Source organism: Cydia strobilella, chromosome 21 (assembly GCF_947568885.1).
Source record: "Cydia strobilella chromosome 21, ilCydStro3.1, whole genome shotgun sequence".
Taxonomy (NCBI): Eukaryota; Metazoa; Arthropoda; class Insecta; order Lepidoptera; family Tortricidae; genus Cydia; species Cydia strobilella.
The window spans coordinates 8,998,269-9,021,162 of record NC_086061.1 but is presented as its reverse complement, the minus strand read 5'-3'; the positions used below and the strand labels follow the sequence as shown (position 1 = coordinate 9,021,162).

General features: G+C 38.9%; 2 protein-coding genes across 2 annotated transcripts in view; one reads left to right on the top strand and one right to left on the bottom strand.

Moving 5' to 3' along the window:
- Nucleotides 1-12,379, bottom strand: part of LOC134751280 (uncharacterized) — a 223,096-nt gene extending 210,717 nt beyond the window's left edge. The window contains exon 1 of the mRNA XM_063686664.1: nucleotides 12,176-12,379. The gene's annotated coding sequence lies outside the window, so the exon portion shown is untranslated. The remainder of the gene's footprint in view (nucleotides 1-12,175) is intronic.
- LOC134750990 (NADH dehydrogenase [ubiquinone] 1 beta subcomplex subunit 3) overlaps nucleotides 1-22,894 on the top strand; it is a 519,415-nt gene that overhangs the window by 265,935 nt on the left and 230,586 nt on the right. The gene's annotated exons all lie outside the window — the stretch shown is intronic.

Below are 22,894 nucleotides of genomic sequence, written 5' to 3'. Positions count from 1 at the left end.
AAATTAATTAGAATTACTCTCAATTGCATTAACGTCTAATAAAATTACATTCGTGATATTTTAAAATGAGACAGCAAAATGCCCCCTGACCCTGACTGAACCCTGGCAGTAGTAGCAGTACCTACCTACTACCTAGTAGAATTCTGGTTTGGTGCAACACAGACATACGCGGTTTTGGTCATTTAAATCGTCTTGATGAGCACTTCGGAGAGCCGTACCCATGATAGAGCTGATGCTGAACCCTGGCAGTACCTAATGGATCTAAGGTTTGGTGCAACATAGGCACACGCAGTTTTAGTCATCCGACTCGTCTTGATGAGCACTTCGGAGAGCCATACCCATGATAGAGCTGATGCTGAACCCTGGCAGTACCTAGTGGGTCTAAGGTTTGGTGCAACATAGGCACACCCTGTTTTAGTCATCCGACTCGTCTTGATAAGCACTTAGGAGAGCAGTACCCATGATAGAGCTGATGCTGAACCCTGGCAGTACCTAGTGGATCTAAGGTTTGGTGCAACATAGGCACACGCTGTTTTAGTCACCCGACTCGTCTTGATGAGCACTTAGTAGAGCGGTACCCATGATAGAGCTGATGCTGAACCCTGGCAGTACCTAGTGGATCTAAGGTTTGGTGCAACATAGGCACGCGCTGTTTAGGTCGTCCGACTCGTCTTGATGAGCACTTAGGAGAGCAGTACCCATGATAGAGCTGATGCTGCACCCTGGCAGTACCTAGTGGATCTAAGGTTTGGTGCAACATAGGCACGCGCTGTTTTGGTCATCTGACTCGTCTTGATGAGCACTTAGGAGAGCGGTACCCATGATAGAGCTGATGCTGCACCCTGGCAGTACCTAGTGGATCTAAGGTTTGGTGCAACATAGGCACGCGCTGTTTAGGTCATCCGACTCGTCTTGATGAGCACTTAGAAGAGCAGTACCCATGATAGAGCTGATGCTGAACCCTGGCAGTACCTAGTGGGTCTAAGGTTTGGTGCAACATAGGCACACGCTGTTTTAGTCATCCGACTCGTCTTGATGAGCCCTTAGGAGAGCAGTACCCATGATAGAGCTGATGCTGAACCCTGGCAGTACCTAGTGGATCTAAGGTTTGGTGCAACATAGGCACACGCTGTTTTAGTCACCCGACTCGTCTTGATGAGCACTTAGTAGAGCGGTACCCATGATAGAGCTGATGCTGAACCCTGGCAGTACCTAGTGGATCTAAGGTTTGGTGCAACATAGGCACGCGCTGTTTAGGTCGTCCGAATCGTCTTGATGAGCACTTAGGAGAGCAGTACCTATGATAGAGCTGATGCTGAACCCTGGCAGTACCTAGTGGATCTAAGGTTTGGTGCAACATAGGCACGCGCTGTTTAGGTCGTCCGACTCGTCTTGATGAGCACTTAGGAGAGCAGTACCCATGATAGAGCTGATGCTGAACCCTGGCAGTACCTAGTGGATCTAAGGTTTGGTGCAACATAGGCACCCGCTGTTTTAGTCACCCGACTCGTCTAGATGAGCACTTAGGAGAGCAGTACCCATGATAGAGCTGATGCTGAACCCTGGCAGTACATTTTTTATTTATTTATTTACATACACACAACCATCAATTACAGGAAATCCTAATTCGACAGTATGGAAATTGACACAAAAAATAGGTACAATACATTAGCTTACAGATTACAGTAGCACAATACGTAAAGCGTAGCCCTTGTGAATTCGTTCAGAGAACAAGAGAACAAATCTAACTCGATCGCTACTCTATTAAGGGTCCGAATTGCGCGCGTAAAGGGGGCCTGGCGAAGGAGTTGCGTTCGAGCGAGCGGCTCGGCCAGCAGGCTCGGCCGCCGCCGCCGCCACACATACCGATCTGGTACGTTCAAACGCACCTCTGCCAGGACTCCAGGGTTGCACAACTTGCCCCGCACCAACTTAAATATATATGAAGCTAGCCCCAGCTCCCTTCTAACTTCTAGTTTATTGTATTCTACCATTCCTAACACGAACAACGTAGGATACTTTAACGGATAAAAAGAGTATACTCCGTAAAATTTTAAATATATAAATCGATATTTTTAAATATATAATTTTAAATATATAAATTTTAAATATATAAAATGACTAAAACAGCGTGTGCCTATGTTGCACCAATCCTTAGTTCCGCTAGGTACTGCCAGGGTTCAGCATCAGCTCCATTATGGGTACTGCTCTCCTAAGTGCTCATCAAGACGAGTCGGGTGACTAAAACAGCGTGTGCCTATGTTGCACCAAACCTTAGATCAACTAGGTACTGCCAGGGTTCAGCATCAGCTCTATCATGGGTACTGCTCTCCTAAGTGCTCATCAAGACGAGTCGGGTGACTAAAACAGCGTGTGCCTATGTCGCACCAAACCTTAGATCCACCAGGTAGTGCCAGGGTTCAGCATCAGCTCTATCATGGGTACTGCTCTCCTAAGTACTCATCAAGACGAGTCGGATGACTAAAACAGCGTGTGCCTATGTTGCACTAAACCTTAGTTCCGCTAAGTACTGCCAGGGTTCAGCATCAGCTCCATTATGGGTACTGCTCTCCTAAGTGCTTATCAAGACGAGTCGGGTGACTAAAACAGCGTGTGCCTATGTTGCACCAAACCTTAGATCCACTAGGTAGTGCCAGGGTTCAGCATCAGCTCTATCATGGGTACTGCTCTCCTAAGTGCTCATCAAGACGAGTCGGATGACTAAAACAGCGTGTGCCTATGTTGCACCAAACCTTAGTTCCGCTAGGTAGTGCCAGGGTTCAGCATCAGCTCCATTATGGGTACTGCTCTCCTAAGTGCTCATCAAGACGAGTCGGGTGACTAAAACAGCGTGTGCCTATGTTGCACCAAACCTTAGATCCACTAGGTACTGCCAGGGTTCAGCATTAGCTCTATCATGGGTACTGCTCTCCTAAGTGCTCATCAAGACGAGTCGGGTGACTAAAACAGCGTGTGCCTATGTTGCACCAAACCTTAGATCCACTAGGTACTGCCAGGGTTCAGCATCAGCTCTATGGTACCGCTCTCCTAAGTGCTAATCAAGACGAGTCGGGTGACTAAAACAGCGTGTGCCTATGTTGCACCAAACCTTAGATCCACTAGGTAGTGCCAGGGTTCAGCATCAGCTCTATCATGGGTACTGCTCTCCTAAGTGCTCATCAAGACGAGTCGGATGACTAAAACAGCGTGTGCCTATGTTGCACCAAACCTTAGTTCCGCTAGGTACTGCCAGGGTTCAGCATCAGCTCTATCATGGGTACTGCTCTCCTAAGTGCTCATCAAGACGAGTCGGGTGACTAAAACAGCGTGTGCCTATGTTGCACCAAACCTTAGATCCACTAGGTACTGCCAGGGTTCAGCATCAGCTCTATTATGGGTACCGCTCTCCTAAGTGCTCATCAAGACGAGTCGGGTGACTAAAACAGCGTGTGCCTATGTTGCACCAAACCTTAGATCCACTAGGTAGTGCCAGGGTTCAGCATCAGCTCTATCATGGGTACTGCTCTCCTAAGTGCTCATCAAGACGAGTCGGATGACTAAAACAGCGTGTGCCTATGTTGCACCAAACCTTAGTTCCGCTAGGTACTGCCAGGGTTCAGCATCAGCTCCATTATGGGTACTGCTCTCCTAAGTGCTCATCAAGACGAGTCGGGTGACTAAAACAGCGTGTGCCTATGTTGCACCAAACCTTAGATCCACTAGGTACTGCAAGGGTTCAGCATCAGCTCTATCATGGGTACTGCTCTCCTAAGTGCTCATCAAGACGAGTCGGGTGACTAAAACTGCGTGTGCCTATGTTGCACCAAACCTTAGATCCACTAGGTACTGCCAGGGTTCAGCATCAGCTCTATCATGGGTACCGCTCTCCTAAGTGCTCATCAAGACGAGTCGGGTGACTAAAACAGCGTGTGCCTATGTTGCACCAAACCTTAGATCCACTAGGTACTGCCAGGGTTCAGCATCAGCTCTATCATGGGTACCGCTCTCCTAAGTGCTCATCAAGACGAGTCGGGTAAATAAAACAGCGTGTGCCTATGTTGCACCAAACCTTAGATCCACTAGGTAGTGCCAGGGTTCAGCATCAGCTCTATCATGAGTACTGCTCTCCTAAGTGCTCATCAAGACGAGTCGGGTGACTAAAACAGCGTGTGCCTATGTTGCACCAAACCTTAGATCCACTAGGTACTGCCAGGGTTCAGCATCAGCTCTATCATGGGTACCGCTCTCCTAAGTGCTCATCAAGACGAGACGGGTGACTAAAACAGCGTGTGCCTATGTTGCACCAAACCTTAGATCCACTAGGTACTGCCAGGGTTCAGCATCAGCTCCATTATGGGTACTGCTCTCCTAAGTGCTCATCAAGACGAGTCGGGTGACTAAAACAGCGTGTGCCTATGTTGCACCAAACCTTAGATCCACTAGGTACTGCCAGGGTTCAGCATCAGCTCTATCATGGGTACCGCTCTCCTAAGTGCTCATCAAGACGAGTCGGGTGACTAAAACAGCGTGTGCCTATGTTGCACCAAACCTTAGTTCCGCTAGGTACTGCCAGGGTTCAGCATCAGCTCCATTATGGGTACTGCTCTCCTAAGTGCTCATCAAGACGAGTCAGATGACTAAAACAGCGTGTGCCTATGTTGCACCAAACCTAAGATCCATTAGGTACTGCCAGGGTTCAGCATCAGCTCTATCATGGGTATGGCTCTCCGAAGTGCTCATCAAGACGAGTCGGATGACTAAAACAGCGTGTGCCTATGTTGCACCAAACCTTAGATCCATTAGGTACTGCCAGGGTTCAGCATCAGCTCTATCATGGGTACGGCTCTCCGAAGTGCTCATCAAGACGATTTAAATGACCAAAACCGCGTATGTCTGTGTTGCACCAAACCAGAATTCTACTAGGTAGTAGGTAGGTACTGCTACTACTGCCAGGGTTCAGTCAGGGTCATTTTGCTGTCTCATTTTAAAATATCACGAATGTAATTTTATTAGACGTTAATGCAATTGAGAGTAATTCTAATTAATTTTTTGAAACTTAATGGCCATTGAAGTTAATCCGAATTAAAGTTAATCCGAATTAACTTCAATGGCCATTAACGTCTCAAAAATTTAATCCGAATTAACTTTAATCCGAATTAACTTTAATGCAATTGGTTAATGGCGGAACTAATGGTTAATAAAATTGATCAATGGTTAATTAAAATTAACAATTACGGCCAACACTGTCAGGCGACAACTCAGACAACTGTCAGCGTAGAACACGGGCCGGCCTTACCCGGTAGGTATAAAACCTTGTCAATGAAAAAATAAAGTACCGTTAGCAGAAAAAGCTCGATAACGAGAGAATTTAGTCAGTTTTAGCGCAGTCCCAGTTTGGCGACCCGCCAGCTGCAAGCGTGTCATTACGTAAGTTTGCACAACACGATATAAAATAATTGCTACAAATATGGTGACTTTCATTTGACAAAATTTTAAAGGTTAGTACCCTAAGCGCCACTTGCACCATCCCACTAACCCGGGTTTAACCGGTTAATTTGACACTTGGTTAACGGTTGAACCGGTTAACCCCGGGTTATTATGCTATTAAGTAGGGGGAGAGAGGCTGTTAACGTGGATCATTCTAAGTTAAGGCCGTTCCATGGGTTTGCCGCTATCACTGTCGTATTTCGCAAGAAAGAACGGGAAAGACCATGCGCGCCAAGTGAATTTTGGTCAAATTTTGTCGATTTTTATTTATTTTAATAACGTTGCCTTACAATATCGAAATTCGAAAGCGGTAAAATTACTATTTAAAATAAGATTGCTTTTCTTCTTTTTTTTGTTTCTAGTGTCACATAATAACTAACCAAGTAAAGATGGATTAAAAGTCCGAGTTAGAGGTTACTTTGGGAATTAATTGTATCGAGCGAAGTGTCATAATTCGTGTATCGGAAGCTTATAAATTAAAGATAATATAATCAAGAACTACATATATTTTTTCCACGTCTACAAATATCAACGTTTCTTAGAAAAATATGATCATATAAGGAGATTTTTCGCCTTCTGGCTCAGGGAACCGCCTTAAAAGATAATTTTAATTTTAGCGACAAAAACATACTGATTAACAATAGACAACAATTTAGTGGGTCGCTACGCTCGGGTAAACCTTTTTTTAAATCTATTTAATAAAAGGGTTTTATCATATTTGATGATGGCACCCCCATTGATACAAATCAAAATCACAAATTTACCTTCGCATAATTCCTAAATTAACTAATTTATATAAATCTTTAGCTGTTTTAGACAAACGGTGTGCTAAAATATCATTACATGCATGAAAATTTGTTCAGTATTACTTTTCAAGTTTACCGCGAACATACAGACACAGACGCGGTGGGGGACTCGGTTTAATAAGATGTAGGATTAGTGAATAATAAAGAATACTGAACCCCTTATAGTGTAAATTTCATTTGATAATGACGTGCGTTCGCGTTAAAGTTGTCTATTTTTGTATGGGATTTTGAACCGCGCGCCAAGCGGGACGTTTTGGAAACTCAAAATCCCATACAAAATGAAAATGTGACAGTGACAGTGACAGCGGCAAACCAATGGAACGGCCTTAACGCAAACGCGTACATCATGAAATTGAATGAAATTTAGACTAGGGTTACTGTATTGTATTGCATTGCATACCACTGGTTTTATCTAGTGGGCTAAAAGCTGCGTTTTTAGCGTAGTTCGGTGTTGGAGGCTTGCCAAGCGCTGTGTACTGACAATTACGTAAGTTTTTCACAAGAAAAATGTAAGAAAGATAACCAAGAAAATTCAGATCGGGATAGGTGCAGGGTAAAACCTTAATTAAACACCTAAGTTAGTAATATGATGTTAAGCGTTAATTTCTTATACATTTTGCAAACAATAAACGAAATTTCATTTTCAAACAATTAATAGGTAGTCTACATAAATATAATTGCAGAACGAAATACACTAGTAAGAGAAAACCACAAAAAACCGGCCAAGTGCGAGTCGGACTCCAGCACGAAGGGTTCCGTACCATTACGGAAAAAACAGCAAAAAAATCAAGTTTGTTGTATGGAAGCCCCATTTAAATATTTATATTATTCTGTTTTTAGTATTTGTTGTTATAGCGGCAACAGAAATACATCATCTGTGAAAATTTCAACTGTCTAGCTATCACGGTTCATGAGATACAGCCTGGTGATAGACAGACAGACGGACAGACGGACAGCGGAGTCTTAGTAATAGCAAAGATAGATATAACTCCGTAATAGATGGATACAGTCTAAGGAAAAAACGTGCCTCGAAAATCAAGAAAATTGGATTCTCGTTCAGAGGGCGCTACTAGTTTTGGCCTACAGTCGTATAGATGGCGTTGACGGTTTTGTTTGTTATTTTACAATTTTAACGCATATCAGTGAAAGAACATGGGTCAAAATCATAAAAATAATTAATGCAAATAAAAAAAATCATTTATCGTTATTTAAATACATTCTATCGTATTTTTATAAATCTTCATTTTTAGTTTTAAAGTGTGTCGACAGATGGCAGTGAATTTACTGGGGTTACAAAATTTACTATGACAGTACCGCTCTAGTATCAGTTACTCTATGGTAATAGGGTCCCGTTTTTACCCTTAGCTACTTATGAACGCGAATTCAGAGATATATTCCTAATTGGAAAAGTATTAGAGTCAAGAGTCAAGCAATAATTTTTTTTTATATTTACAGCTGCTACGAAACGTCACATTGACGTTTTCTATTAACGATTGTTACCTTGGCTAGGCCCCCAGGGTGGCAGATACTTTTGGTGCCTTGTTCCATCCTATTGCTACTATTCATGTTGACTGTACCCTATATACAATAGGAAAATTGGGAAACCAAATCTATTTTATACAAGTAGAGTTTTGAATAAATGATTAGATAATATGAATCTATTCAAATATTCATTGCTGCTAAATGGATTTCATACTAATGGTATGGGGAGATGAAATCAAATAAATACTTTGTTTCTAACATTTACGCAACCCGGGCGGCAACGCTCTTGCAATCCCTCTGTTGCAGGTGTCCATTGGCGACGGAAATTGCTTACCATCAGACGGTTCGTCCGTTCTTTTGCCTCTTAAATCATAAAACAATATGGTAGGTCTTTTTTTAAATGTATCATACAGGATAACAGTTAAAACTAAGCACAAGGTTGAACCAAATGTCTGGTTAACCAACAAAAATCAGTTTCGTTGATAATGCTCGTGCGAAAAGTAAACAAACAATCACTACAAGGGAAACTTAAATATAGTAGTTTTAACACTATTTACAGTATGTGTGACCAACACCGTTCACCACTTAATAAATACAAAAATTTTGATTATTCGGAGCTTATATACCACTGGAGCTTAAGGCTCCGGGAGACATTGATAAAAGAAAATATAAGTATTATGAATACATTATAAATTCATGAAGAAGATAAGAAAAAAAAAACCTTAACGCTAACCAGTTAACAGTGAAGTGCATCCAGTATTACGTTATATAAAAAAATAGGTACTAACTTACGTTTTATATATGTATATAGATATTAGGTCCACATGTATTGAGCTTAATCTACTTAGTGCCAGTTGAACCATCCGCACTTGACAGACTGATCAACGTCACCCGCCGCGCTCCGGCGGTTTACTATGAAACTTTTTTATCCACGTTTTGTTACTATAAATAAAATACAAAAAAATACATACCTATCGTAGACTCTATTTACCCTAACCAATAAAGTACAGTGCCACAGAAAATAGCTCAAAAAGAGAAATTCTATGTTATTGTCAAAGAGCTAAATCATAAAGGAATTTTTAATAATACAATTCCTGAATAAGACATGAAACAATGTCGTTTATTCATACAAATCTTTGTGCTCCATCTGATTTACTTAAAAGCTTCAAAAAAAACATTCAAAGCTTTAAGGCAGCATTGCTGCCTTCAGCAATTAAAATAAAACTTTACTGTTGTTTGCTTAAAAACATTTTAATCTTTTGACGACCGACGACAAATAATTTGACGACCGGGTTGGCCTAGTGGGTACTGACCTTGCCTGTGAAGCCGATGGTCCTGGGTTCGAATCCCGGTAAGGGCATTTATTTGTGTGATGAGCACAGATATTTGTTCCTGAGTCATGGGTGTTTTCTATGTATTTAAGTATTTATATATTATATATATGGTTGCCTGAGTACCCATAACACAAGCCTCCTTAGGCTTACCGTGGGACTTAGTCAATCTGTGTAAGAATGTGCTATAATATTTATTTATTTATTTAATCTATTCAAATTTACCACCTTAAGACATTTATTTTAGTTTATACCAACAGCGGATCTACCTCCGAAACTCAAAAATAACTAAGTCTTATTTCTTTACAATAATTTATCAGTCTAATTACAAGCGTATTAGCTTCTAATTTTCCGTAAAAATGTACTTACATTTATTATTGCTTCTCATAGTATGAAAATTAGTCTTATTGTTGGGGCGTCTTAAAAAGGAGCAAGGATTTTTCTAAATGGCAATTTTGGGACACTGGATACGGTCTGTTGGGTTGAAAACTTGGGAGGGACTGGAGAAATTATTACAGAATTAAGGCGTGTGCACACCGGGTGCGTGTTCGCAGCCGTGCACATGCACGTGCGCCTTGTAATATGAGACGTTTTCAATCAAAAGGGACCACATTGTCGCTTACCATAAGGACGAAAATTGCTTGTATCTTTTTACGAAAAACCCGTCACAGCCTCGTTCTGGCAAGCGACAATTTGGTACCTTTTGCTTGAAAACGACACATATACAGATCCTTATAAGAGGCGGCAGGTTTTACGTCTTTTGTTGGTATCGTTAGTACATTCTTATACTTAATTTTTATGTACATACTCACGCGTAAATGGCGCGATTTCCGCTTTAAAGATAAGGATTTTAAACGAAGCTTTAAGTCCTATGAGTTTTTATTAAATATTTAGGGTTAAATTCTTTGCGATAATCGCTCTTAAACATAAATAAGACAGTACAACGAAATACAAGTACTAACGAAACTTGGTTCCAACATTTGCCGCTAGATGTCTCTGCGCGTCGTTTAGATGGCGCTATCGTTTGGTTTACGTAGTTTACATAAAGAGCGTTACAAATACACTTTTCGTCGGGTAGCCACACAAATCTCTGTTTTGACATTTTGCTGGGACGTCAGTTAGCCGCGACCACGACCAGTGAAATCTGTGTCGAAACGTCGGTAAATAAAGGTAACAAAATAAATTCGCGATAGACCCGATTTTAAATGTGATTTAATATGTGTTCAAAACGCGAAAGTTTTAAATGTTAAACGTTATACAATATATTTTCTAACAAATCATTGTCACCAAGCAGACTAGACAAAATAACAAAAAATGCAAAAAAAAAATTGTTACGCGTTTACGTTCACGCACCTACATCCTAAAATAATAAAAAGTCTCTCCCTCTGTAATGAAAATTGCATGCAAGTTCTTGCTAGTCTAAACCTCGCTTAAGAATTGCACCTGTTAGGTTACCATTACCACCGGGTTGATGATGAAAACTATAATACTTGTACCAATATTTTAACTTTATTCGTTCGCTACCAACATAATACGAATTTACAATAAATATTCCAAGATGTCTACACTGTAACTCGTCTGTACACGAACTCCCCCTTGTCACAGTGTACCCGCCTTTTAATAACAATTCAAGATGGCGGGAACCAGTGACAAGTAAGGGTCAACTGATACTCTTTTTTAAGCTAATCGTAAAAGTAAGAATGGTCAAAATATAAGCTATTAATAAATAATGATCCTTACAAACAGTGTTGCTAACACACCAGTCTACATATTTATGAATGGATTGGTACAGTCGCCATCAGACATATCGGAGAGGCCGAGGTGCTCAAAAATATCTGAACACCATGATTCCACCATGATGGCACAAGCATTGGTGGAATCCCGTCTTAACGCCTTGACAATAGAGGCGTGTTCAGATATTTGTGAGCACCTTGGCCGGCCGCGATGTATCTGATGGCAACTGTACTTAACGTAAATATTTTGCAACCGGATATGCACATCAATTGCTTACGTGTCAGTTTGTACAGTCAGGCAATTTGATTCCTAGGCAGGCATTGTTTTCTGTAGTGATGCACTGGACTTTTTTTCCAAAATAGGTAAATTTAATGTTTTTCCTACTCAGAATCACGAGCTCCTTATTCGTTCCTACTAGGAGGAAAAAAGACCCAAGTTTTATTTATCCATTCCGTTACCATTTTTCAAACACTGCACGGCCGAGTACGGCGGTAACAAAATGGAAAGTACGTAAAATGTATGAAAATTTTGGGACATTATTTCTTTCCTAGGAGCATGGAATCAGCTCATGATTCTGGTCAGAAATAACATTAAATTTACATATCCTAAAAACAAGTCCAGTGCATCACTACAGAAAAAAATGTCCAGGCTACTATATAGCACCATGTAATATTCAATCAATTTGTTTATACTACGACAGTGCTTATAGAGTGTTAAAGCGATAAGGTTCTATAGTGGCCTAGGAATCAAATTTGTTGACTACATTGCCGATATTTCAAAATTAGATGTTAATTCGTTTTATGTATTATTTTTTGAAGTAGCAAGGTTTCTGTTGTAGATATTGGTATCTGTAAGATTTGGGTTGTACCCTCCTATGTGTATGTATGTGGGAATAAATCAGTTGTTGTCAAGGACTCGTGGTGTTTCATTGAACAGAACATGGTGACAGCGGTGGGATACGAACCCACGCCTTCCGAAGAGACTGGTGCCTCAACCCACAAATACACAGATTTTTATTTATCCATACACATGTATTTATAAGCAATACATTTTTCATTTATTTACATTTTAAAAATTAAAATTAATACATAATCTGGTTATTTTCATTTAAAATTATTTTAAACAACGGTTCGTTATTTTAACGTTACATAAATAGACGGTTTATCATTATTTTCACTCAACCAGACCGAACTCATTGTCTTATGACTCAACGTACTATTAACGAATTCATGCCGTCAATATACCAACCTATAGAATTATTTATTACACGTTTACGCATACAAATATTACACACACACTTTGACAACCTAAGTTGAATTAAAAATTGTATCTTACCTTAAGAAACACAGGAAAAATCCACAGTTTGACAATGTATTTGAGCACACGGCACACACGATCCGACACGACGCGACACGACCGCCCGCAGCGACTGGCGTACGATTACTGCCCGTAATACGGTGTTTACGCCGCACCGCGCCTGCGCGAACTACCCTCCGTATCACAACGCTTTAAACAAAATGGCTCCTTCAGACTGCTACGCGCAATGTATTTTTAATTTTAAACTGGTTGTATTAAGGTTGAGTTTTTAATGGATATTTGATGTGATGTCAAACAGTTTAGATTTAAACGTTCCTTTACCAAGTTTTCTTTAGTAACAACTTAAACGAAATTGAACTCTGTTAAAATAACGTTAACAACAAATAAACGGTATTAGCAAATTTGTTCTTTGTTCACGTGAAATTCATTGGTGATGTGAGAAAATGTGCTTTTAATTGAATGAACAAGGCTTTGAAGTAAGCTTCAATGCATACAACATTATGCATCTGGACGGCTGCCCTTCGGATATGAGCCTAGATGATGGATTTATAATCTCAGTTTATATTAGGAGATTAGCTATTTAAGGCTGAAGCATACTGAAGGCGATGCGATACGTTAAGATCACTACACCTTATAAAACAAAGTCCCTGTATCCTCCTAAGTCCTGCGGTACCAAATTTTGTACATAATAAAAGTCACCCTTCAGTCCCAGCATTAATTACATTAGTATAGTAATAAACACCGATAGTACATATTTCGGTACAAAATGTTTAGATTTGAATGCTCGCGCGGGGTATTCTGAAAGTCCATAAGGTTGTAAATAGTCTGTTCGGACTGACAGCAAATGTTTATTATGTGCAAAAAAATTATGGATGGTATAGAAAGGATGCCAATCTCTTATGGCAGAATTGTTGCAAAAGTGACCGCTTTCAGCTTTAAATAATAGTTCCTAATCTCTCCGGTGGCGCTAGTTAGGCTCTGGGACATGAGTATAACATAAACCATATAAGGCAACAAATAACCCGACCAAATTACGTAGGTTGTTTTTGGTAGTATTTCGGTGTATGGTGGCGCCGCCTAATTACTGTTTTTTGATGGACACTTTTCATACATAGAGATTTGGCTCCTTTATATAGTCTCCATGAAAAAAATTAACAAGAGGCCTCTAGGACCATGACGTTTAAAAAAAGCTGGGACTTAGGAGGGTATGTCTGTATATCCGCGATAAACTCAAAAATACTAAACGGATTTTCATGTGGTTTTCACTTTTCACAATAAAGTGATTCTTGAGGAAGATTTAGAATTGTAATTTATTATGTTTTTTTTTTTATTTAAACTTTATTGCACAAGCAAAGAAAAATGTACAAATGGCGGACTTAATGCCAAAAGGCATTCTCTACCAGTCAACCATTAGGTCAAACAGAGACATAAATGTTGGTGCAGGATAGATTCATAAATTATAACGAGAAATAGAACCAAAAAAAGTCATGTATATATATATAAACATAATAACGTAAACTAACAAAATTATGATTAAATACTAATACTTATATGATATACAAAAGATAAACTAATACATATTAGTACATACAAGATGGAGAACATTATTTAAATTCTTCTGACAGAAGATGCTTGCGGAGTAGACGCTTAAAAACAGGCTTGGGGGCTTGTCGAATCGAGAGAGGTTTTGTGTAACCCGTGCGAAGTCGCCCCGGGTCGCTATATAGTAGTATATAATCGTAATGATAAGTAATGAAATGTCGTATTACGCGGAAAAGTAATCGTATTAAGCGGGTTCAACAGTATACCCAAAGATAGATATAACTCCGTAATAGATGGATACAGTCTAAGAAAAAAACGTGCCTCGAAAATCACGAAAATTTGATTCTCGATCAGATGGCGCCACTAGTTTTGGCCTACACTCGTATAGAGGGCGTTGACTGTTTCGTTTGTTATTTATAATTTTAACGCATACCAGTGAAAGAACATGGGTCAAAATCATATAAAAATAATTAATGCAAATAAAAAAATCATTTATCCATATTTAAATACATTTTATCGTATTTTTATAAATATTTATTTTTAGTTTTAAAGTGTGTCGACAGATGGCAGTGAATTTACTGGGGTTACAAAATTTACTATGACAGTACCGCTCTAGTATAAGTTACTCTATGGTATTACAGATAAAATTAAACGTTTTTTAAGAGAAATAATTAATCTAAAGAATCGCATGCGGTGGCAATAGATTTTCACAGGACATTTGAAGAGTAATTGTTTTCTTGTGGTTATCCTCGCATATTCTATGATTTTATTAGTAGGTAGTTATATATTTTCCATATATATATTTTTCTTTTTTTTTCTGAAAAAAATATTAATATTATTATATAAAAAATAGTATTCATTTAATCATATTTGTAATTAAATTGTTTTAGAAATAACGCTTGTATACCTATGTTGAAATGTTACTATTTTAAGCTGTAAAATTATGTATATACATGTAACCAAAGGTGATTTTTTCCTAAGGAATAAAGAGGCTATAATATAATATAATATATATATTTTCCATGAAACGTGTAACGTTAAATTTTAACATCCACAAAGAAAATTTAAAGTAGATACACGTATGGAAAAGCGATTTACGTGGGGACGTCAACTTTCGTCTTAACCAAAATCATGGTCAATCTGACAGGCCAAATCGAGCTTAGGTATCTACACTGAAATCATGTAGTTTTTTTTTATACTACGTCGGTGGCAAACAAGCATACGGCCCGAATGATGTTGTACGCCTGCAACTCCAGAGGAGTTATCATACGTCTCGCCGGATTATGTAAATTTGCGAAATGAAATTTCGCCCAACTAAAAATATGGGATAAATAGTTTGGGAACTGAAAGTTTGTCAAGTAATTTTCGCCGAAACATCAGTAAACCCAGTGAACGTTCGAATTGATATTTGAGTCCTTCCTACTCAGCGCGCTACGAGCTACGGCGTAGCGCTACGAGATTCGCTTACAAGTTTAGTGTTTAGTATATTTAGCAATCGGGTATCCCATATTTAATTTGCACCGATCTCAATCAATCAATGTCTTTATTTTTCCGATAATCTCTCTAACGAATTTACTGTTCGAGATTCGAGATTTTTGTTTTGCTGTCGAACTTATTTCGTTAGAACTATTTTCGTTAAGTAACAAATTCATCATACTTACTGCATATGTTTTCGCAACTCAGAGGATTTTTAATACATACACATACGGTACGATAATATTGTACAGAATAGGTAACTTTATTTCTCCACTAATACTAATAAAAAAAATGACAAGGAAAAAAATTCGACTTCCAAATCATAATTTGCTATAATATCGAGTTTCAATGAAATTGAGATTGTTTTCTTCAAATTAAGGGTCTCCGGCAAGCTATGTTCTCCATACAAACGTAGTTCCGCTCTCATTTTAAAACGACTTGCTAGATTGCTCTGAAACTTTGTGGTTACATTAGGATAAGGTATATCTATGTCTATAATTACTTTATGTAGCTTCAGATACCATAGTTAAAAAATACAGCGAATTTAAGTTTTTCATATCAAGCTTGTTTTTGCTCTATTTCGTTTGTTTTATAAACTGGAGCTATATAAACTAATTTTAGACCTAGATATACCTCATGTCATTGTATGTGCAAAGTTTCATTACAATCCAACACGTAGTTATCAAATGAGAGCGGAACTACGTTTGTATGGGAAGGAGCAATTCGGCCGAGCTTGCCGGGGACTCTTAATCTTCCCTGTAGGGTGCATGACCTAACTACACTGACACGCTATGCACTATATATATGTACCTAAGTGCTATCTGGATTCTAGTGTGCAATCTGTTCAGAGTTTAATTGCAAACAATCGTACTGTATCGACCGTTTTATTTTTATCCGACACGGAACGGAGAATGGTACGGATACAGAACGAATGAAATAACCTTAGATAGCTATGTTTATACCTAGGTATAACCAGTGCCGGATTAAAACGCGTTGAATGACCTTATGTAAGAGCGCGCGGAGCGCGCTGAACGTCGGGCATGGCCCGACCATTTAGTGTGAAGGGCGCCGCAGGCGCCCAGTATGCAAGAGCGCGCGAAGCGCGCTGAATTCGCCCGACCTTTTAATGTGAAGGGCGCCGCAAGCGCCCAGTATGTAAGAGCGCGCCAGCGCGCTGAATGTCGGGCTTCGCCCGACCTTTTGGTGTGAAGGGCGCCGCAGGCACCCAGTATGTAAGAGCGCGCGTAGCGCGTTGAATGTCGGGCTTCGCCCGACCTTTTAATGTGAAGGGCGCCGCAGCCGCCCAGTATGTAAGAAACCAAACTATTTGGCCACTGACTGCTACAGAGTATTTGGCGCTGAATGTACCTACCCAACAACAACGTAGATACTAAGTTACTTGAATGTTGATGTCTTATTTCATGTTTCCGCGACCACCAGTGAAACCTGTGTCGAAACGTCGGTAAATAAAGGCAATAAAATAAATTCGCGATAGACCCGTCTATAGATGTGTGTTAATATGTGTTCAAAACGCGAAAGTTTTAAATATTATAATCTCATGTTATTTAAGCATAAGTAGTTTTAAAATGAGCGTAGCTTTGGTTGTATGCCAGCGGCTTAGGTTCGTGTGCCTCTTTTAAGTCTCAAGATAATTAAAAACCTTATTCGAGCCTAAAAAATAAAAAGAACAGTTTTCGAATGATTCACGGTTAGTTTCACTAGACATATCGGCCGGGATATGAACCGTAATTACCTTTTGTATTGTTTTCCGGCTCCCGATATTTCGACGCAGTTACATGCAACAAGACAAGACAAGATGCATGTAACTGCATCGAAATATCGGGAGCTCGAAAACAACACAAAAAGTAATCACGATGAGGTCCAGAAAGACCTATGTGACATCCAAGCGGCTGAATGGCGTCGGATCGCACAGGACAGGTACGAATGGCGGAATCTAGTATCGGAGGCCAAGATCCACTTCGGGTCGCTGAGCCAGCGAAATAAGTAAGTAATCACGGTTCATATCTCGGTCGATATAAGCCGAATAATTAAGGACTCCAAATTATTACAACACTAGTTCCAGTCCGAAGAAAACACGACTCGCTGTCATATTGTTATTGTTTTATTTACACATTAAATAGGGCATTTATATGCCCTTCACGTGTATAAAGGTAAGCTTGAACGCACGCAACACACAGCTTATGCGCTAGTTACAACAACGTAATACCGTCAGAATCTAATGTACGTATGTACCTAGCACTATACAATACAATACTCTTTTCACCATATCCACACCAGCTGGTAAAGGCCCTCTTGATTGTTCAAAAACTGATGAAAAAGTTGCATTTTATCCACATGTGTGGCAAAGTAATCAAATGCAAATTTTGAGTTGTTCTCTTAATATTATCAAAGATAGATATAACTCCGTAATAGATATATACAGTCTAAGGAAAAAACGTGCCTCGAAAATCACGAAAATTTGATTCTCGATCAGAGGGCGCCACTAGCTATGGCCTACTCTCGTATAGAGGGCGTTGACGGTTTCGTTTGTGATATATAATTTTAACGCATATCAGTGAAAGAACATGGGTCAAAATCATATAAAAATAATATTGTCTTCGGTTACCGCGATAGTTACTCATGAAATAAAACTATGAAAACGGATTATATCGCGTATATTGAATTTATAATACATCCCGACGTTTCGAACTCTTTACAGCGTTCGTGGTCAACGGGTGTCACCCGTCAATTCAATATACGCGATATAATCCGTTTTCATAGTTTTATTTCATATAAAAATAATTAATGCAAATAAAAAAATCATTTATCCATATTTAAGTACATTAAATAAAATTATACGTATTTTTATAAATCTTCATTTTTAGTTTTAAAGTATGTCGACAGATGGCAGTTAATTTACAGTGGTTACAAAATTTACTATGACAGTACCGCTCTATCCTAAGATAAATATAATAATTATTATATCCTCTTTGATATTATTATTACAGTACGGATCCGCTGCGCTCAACGAGGGACTAGTCAAGATAGCAAACGCTTTTGTCATATTTACACCCCCGGTCCCCTGTCTACATTGAGATATTATTACTATAAAGAAAGTAAAGAAACCTTACCAAACAATGAAATTGTCGCCGTCGCAAAAACGCGTAGGTAAGCGCCGTAACATTCATGGCGCTTACGCGTTTAGGTCGCGACACTCACACTGCTTCTATGGTTTGTTGTCAAAACAACATCAACTCATGCATGGAGACTGTATAAAGGAGCCAAATCTCTATGTATGAAAAGTGTCCATCAAAAAACAGTAATTAGGCGGCGCCACCATACACCGAAATACTACCAAAAACAACCTATTTGGTCGGGTTATTTGTTGCCTTATATGGTTCATGTTATACTCATGTCCCAGAGCCTAACTAGCGCCACCGGAGAGATTAGGAACTATTATTTAAAGCTGAAAGCGGTCACTTTTACAACAATTCTGCCATAAGAGATTGCGATCCTTTCTATACCATCCATAAACTCATGACACATAATACCGGTTCTATACGTCAGTTATGTTCAATGCCTGTTTATCACACGTTTGTAATTCGAAGTTCAAAGCCGTACTCCCCAAATTCTGCAAGGGTTTTGAGTGAGCAATTATGCACTTCGACCAATCTTACTCACATAGCAACGCCTTAATCAGGATCAAAGAAATCACTTACCTACCTCCTCGGAAACGACGCTGTTTCTTGGTCCTTATTCTTTCAGCAGGAACGTATTTCAGGCTCAAATCAGTCGATGCATTTATTCACTATGTCTCTAGCACTTACATTATATCAAATATGTAACCACTCACAAAGCAAACATTTAACACATTACATTGAAAATTCTTCAAAAACATGTTGGATTCATAAAAACACATTAGTGTAGGTTAGAATGACAGCAATACTGAAGAGAATTTTTTTTCCGTTCGGTACCTACCTATATATAGGTAGAGTATTTTATTTATGTAAAAAGGTGTACGCAAAAGTTTTTATAGTAACAGACTTGATCCAGATCAAATCCGGATCCCGTTTCAGATTCAAAAACTTAGTAAACCTTGACATCTATTGTCGAGTAGCACTAGTAGCCGTACCTACTGATAATTCCGCTACTTGACGCTAGATGTCGGCTACGAAAATAATAGTCGTTTTGGTAACAAAACTGATGTATGGAGTGAATGCTCAACGATTTTCAGCCAATATTATAACCGGAACTCTATTTTCAATTCCTTCTGCTTATAATATTAGTTATTAAATGTTGAGCAATACACTGTTCGTCAGTCGCGCCACTTGTGACATCTAGTGTCGAGTAGCAGTACTGATAGTTCCGCTACTTGACGCTAGATGTAGACTACGAAAATAGTATTTTTGGTAACAAAACTGATGTATGGAGTGAGCACTCTGTCTGTCTGTGTGTGTGTTCTCTTTGTACGATACACACTTTATACCTGGATTAAGCGTAATTAAGATATCCCGTGCTCTCAACCAACTAATAATAACTATCTAGAGCAGATAAGCCCCCATTTCAAGTTTTCAAGCAGTTTGTACTTAGATTACCGAACTTGAGTATGAGTTTGATATGTTCCCTGGAGCGTTGCGGAGCGGAGGTGAGAATATTCGAAGCAGGTATTCTCTTGAGGAATAATAGGAAAATGTACCTATGGAAATGTGAATAATTTTCAACTACAAGTAAGTATAGGAAAAATCAATGGTCCTTCATCTGACGCCCCAACTTCCAAAAAAATTAAGTAATTAAGCGTAAAACCTGTAATTAGTCTTTAAGTTAATCATTTCCATTGTGTAACAAAAAATAAACCATGTAAATTATATTTTATTTAATATACGCGGTCATAGAGATATATCTGAGCGGACAACGTGTTCACAATATCTGAACACGCACTCTAATGCCCTGACAATAGAGGCGTGTTCAGATAATGTGAGCGCTTCGGCCGCTCCGATATATCTGATGGCGACTGTACGTCATTTCAATGTCATAATGCCATATTACGTCACATAGGGTAAACTTACCCACTGTCGCCAAAGTTATATTCAGGCATTTTTTAAGTGAGGTGGGCGAAGGCGATTTTATAATCTAAAACTACAAAACTTGATTACACGTTCAACGTTCGTTCGTTCGTTACGGTTAAACTATTAAGTTTAACCGTATAGCGATATTAATTTGTTATATGTGATTATATTATATACAGGTGACCCAAAAATACGTTAAAAAATTAATACTGCAGCATATTGTTGATAATTTTCAACGAACATTTGCGTTTGTGGTTTGTGTATAAAAGTAAAGAAGAATATTTTGAAGACAATACTTTTATTTTATTTTATTATTTTACAGGACCTTTATACTGTTGTACATATCGGCCCTATTAAGTCCGCTTCTTATAATTTCAGAACAACTATAATCTATTTATTAAGCCTAACTTCAGCCAATCCATACACCGTTTGTGCCGTGTCCGATGTTGGGTTACCAAGAATGTGTATAAATGCACCGATGTCATATGGCATTAGATTGGCTGAAGTTATGAGCGCCTCCCTAAGGGCGCGATTTCTACTACACTCTACTAGAATGTGATAGACATCTTCTACTGATCCACAGATGTCGCAGTTAGGAGAGTCGATCTGCTTCATTAGAAACCTAAATTTATTGAGGGCCACGTGACCAGTTCGTATTCTATGCGCTGTTACGATAGTTTTCCGACCCATGTCAGTATTAAGGAACCAAGGAATGTGTGGGGGCTCACTTACTATGGCCTTGTACCAATACGTTTTGTTTCAGGTAAATGTTCTCTTGTAAAAGGTATAAGAAAAATAAAAATAAATATTGTTAAGGTATTTCTGGGCCAGCCTGTCAATGGTTTAATATTGAGTTTTTTTTTAATTTTGCTCGAAAGTAAAGGAACGGGTTACAAAATAAAAGACAAGATTGCTTTTTCCACTTCATACTCACTGTATGTCTTTATTTTATTTTTTTGTATTTTTTTCTCAATTTATTTTTTAAAACTTTTCTTTGAATCAAATTTATATTATTATTAAATATATATCTCGAGTGTATTTACAGTGTATGTACAATGTTGTATGTACAGTTTTATAGCTGTATTATGTACACCATCGTGTATATAAGTCAACGTCTAACCACTTTCGGTACATAGATATACAAAAAAACTAATATACGTACCTACATTAACTTATCTCTATTAATAAAGTAACTTTTAGTTGCACTCTTCATAATATCATAAGTTAGTTTAATAATTTTTTGTTTTTTTTTTAATGGCATCATCTTGTTATTGAATAAATGTACCATCTTATTGTACACAGCTAATGAACTTACTAAGTATATGTAGTCAAGTCCGATTTCTTAAAATTACTAGGTATTTCTAAGCCACGCTTAGTGGCCAAAAGCATAGGGTCAGATTTTTTACAACTACCCCAATTTTCAAATTCGTCCTGCCGCTTAGGAAATTCAGTCAAAATATATTATATTTATGAGAAAGGACTTGAAACATTTATACGAGCTTTTACCCCATGTAGCATATGTTGCAGGATCATGTGTTTCACCACAGAATAAATAATAGTACTAAGTACATAACATTCACTCTCAAACAAAACGCGTTTATTACGACAGATATGACCTTGCGGTCATAGTTACAACAACGATTTGACAGCTTCGAACAACTGACAGGCCGATATCGTCCGGCGGATTGGTAATCAGTGGGCCCCTTTACGAAAGAAAAAAATGAGAAGATAAAAATCGGCCCCAAATAATTCTTTAAAGGGGCCTACTGACTATCAATCCGCCGGACGATATCGGCCTGTCACTTGTCCGGAACTGTCAAATTTTTGTTCTAACTGACAGGCCGATATCGTCAGGCGGGCTGATAGTCAGTGGGCCCCTTAAAGCATATTTAATGCCGATGCCTATAACCAGTTCTCGTATCCGCAAGGTATACTACATCCATAGGCTAGATGTCGGTTTACCGTCTATCGCTGCGTCTTACGTAAGAGAACTCGCGAAAGCGAAGCAAAGCGGCACGGCGGGCCCACGGCGTCGCAACGAGATCGCCCATGTAGGACACTTCTATAGGGATCAAAGGTTTGATTCACCCCGTGCCGCATCGCTTCGCTTCGCGTTCGCGTTGTTCGCCTACGTAGTACGCCGCGTTACGCTCCCACAATCGCGGTATTAAAAACATAAAACGAAGCATTAAAGAAAATGGCGTCACGTATCAAGCTTATACGCGCATATAAAACGAAGTGCACTTTAACAACTGATGCGCTTTACAGGCGCAATAAAGGTGAAATGTCAAGGCCCGAGATATAAGGCGCACTTTATCATTTAATGTCGGTATTGGTAAATGCATTAAATGTAGGGTAAACTACTAATGCAGGGGGCCTAGTCAAGGTGGCAATAGTTGATAGAAAACGCTAATCGAAATCGAAATAAATAATAGTACTACCATAGAGTAACTTATACTAGAGCGGTACTGCCATAGTAAATTTTGTAACCCCAGTAAATTCACTGCCATCTATCGACACACCTTAAAACTAAAAATGAAGATTTATAAAAATACGATAAAATGTATTTAAATATGGATAAATGATTTTTTTTATTTGCATTAATTATTTTTATGATTTTGACCCATGTGTTTTCACTGATATGCGTTAAAAT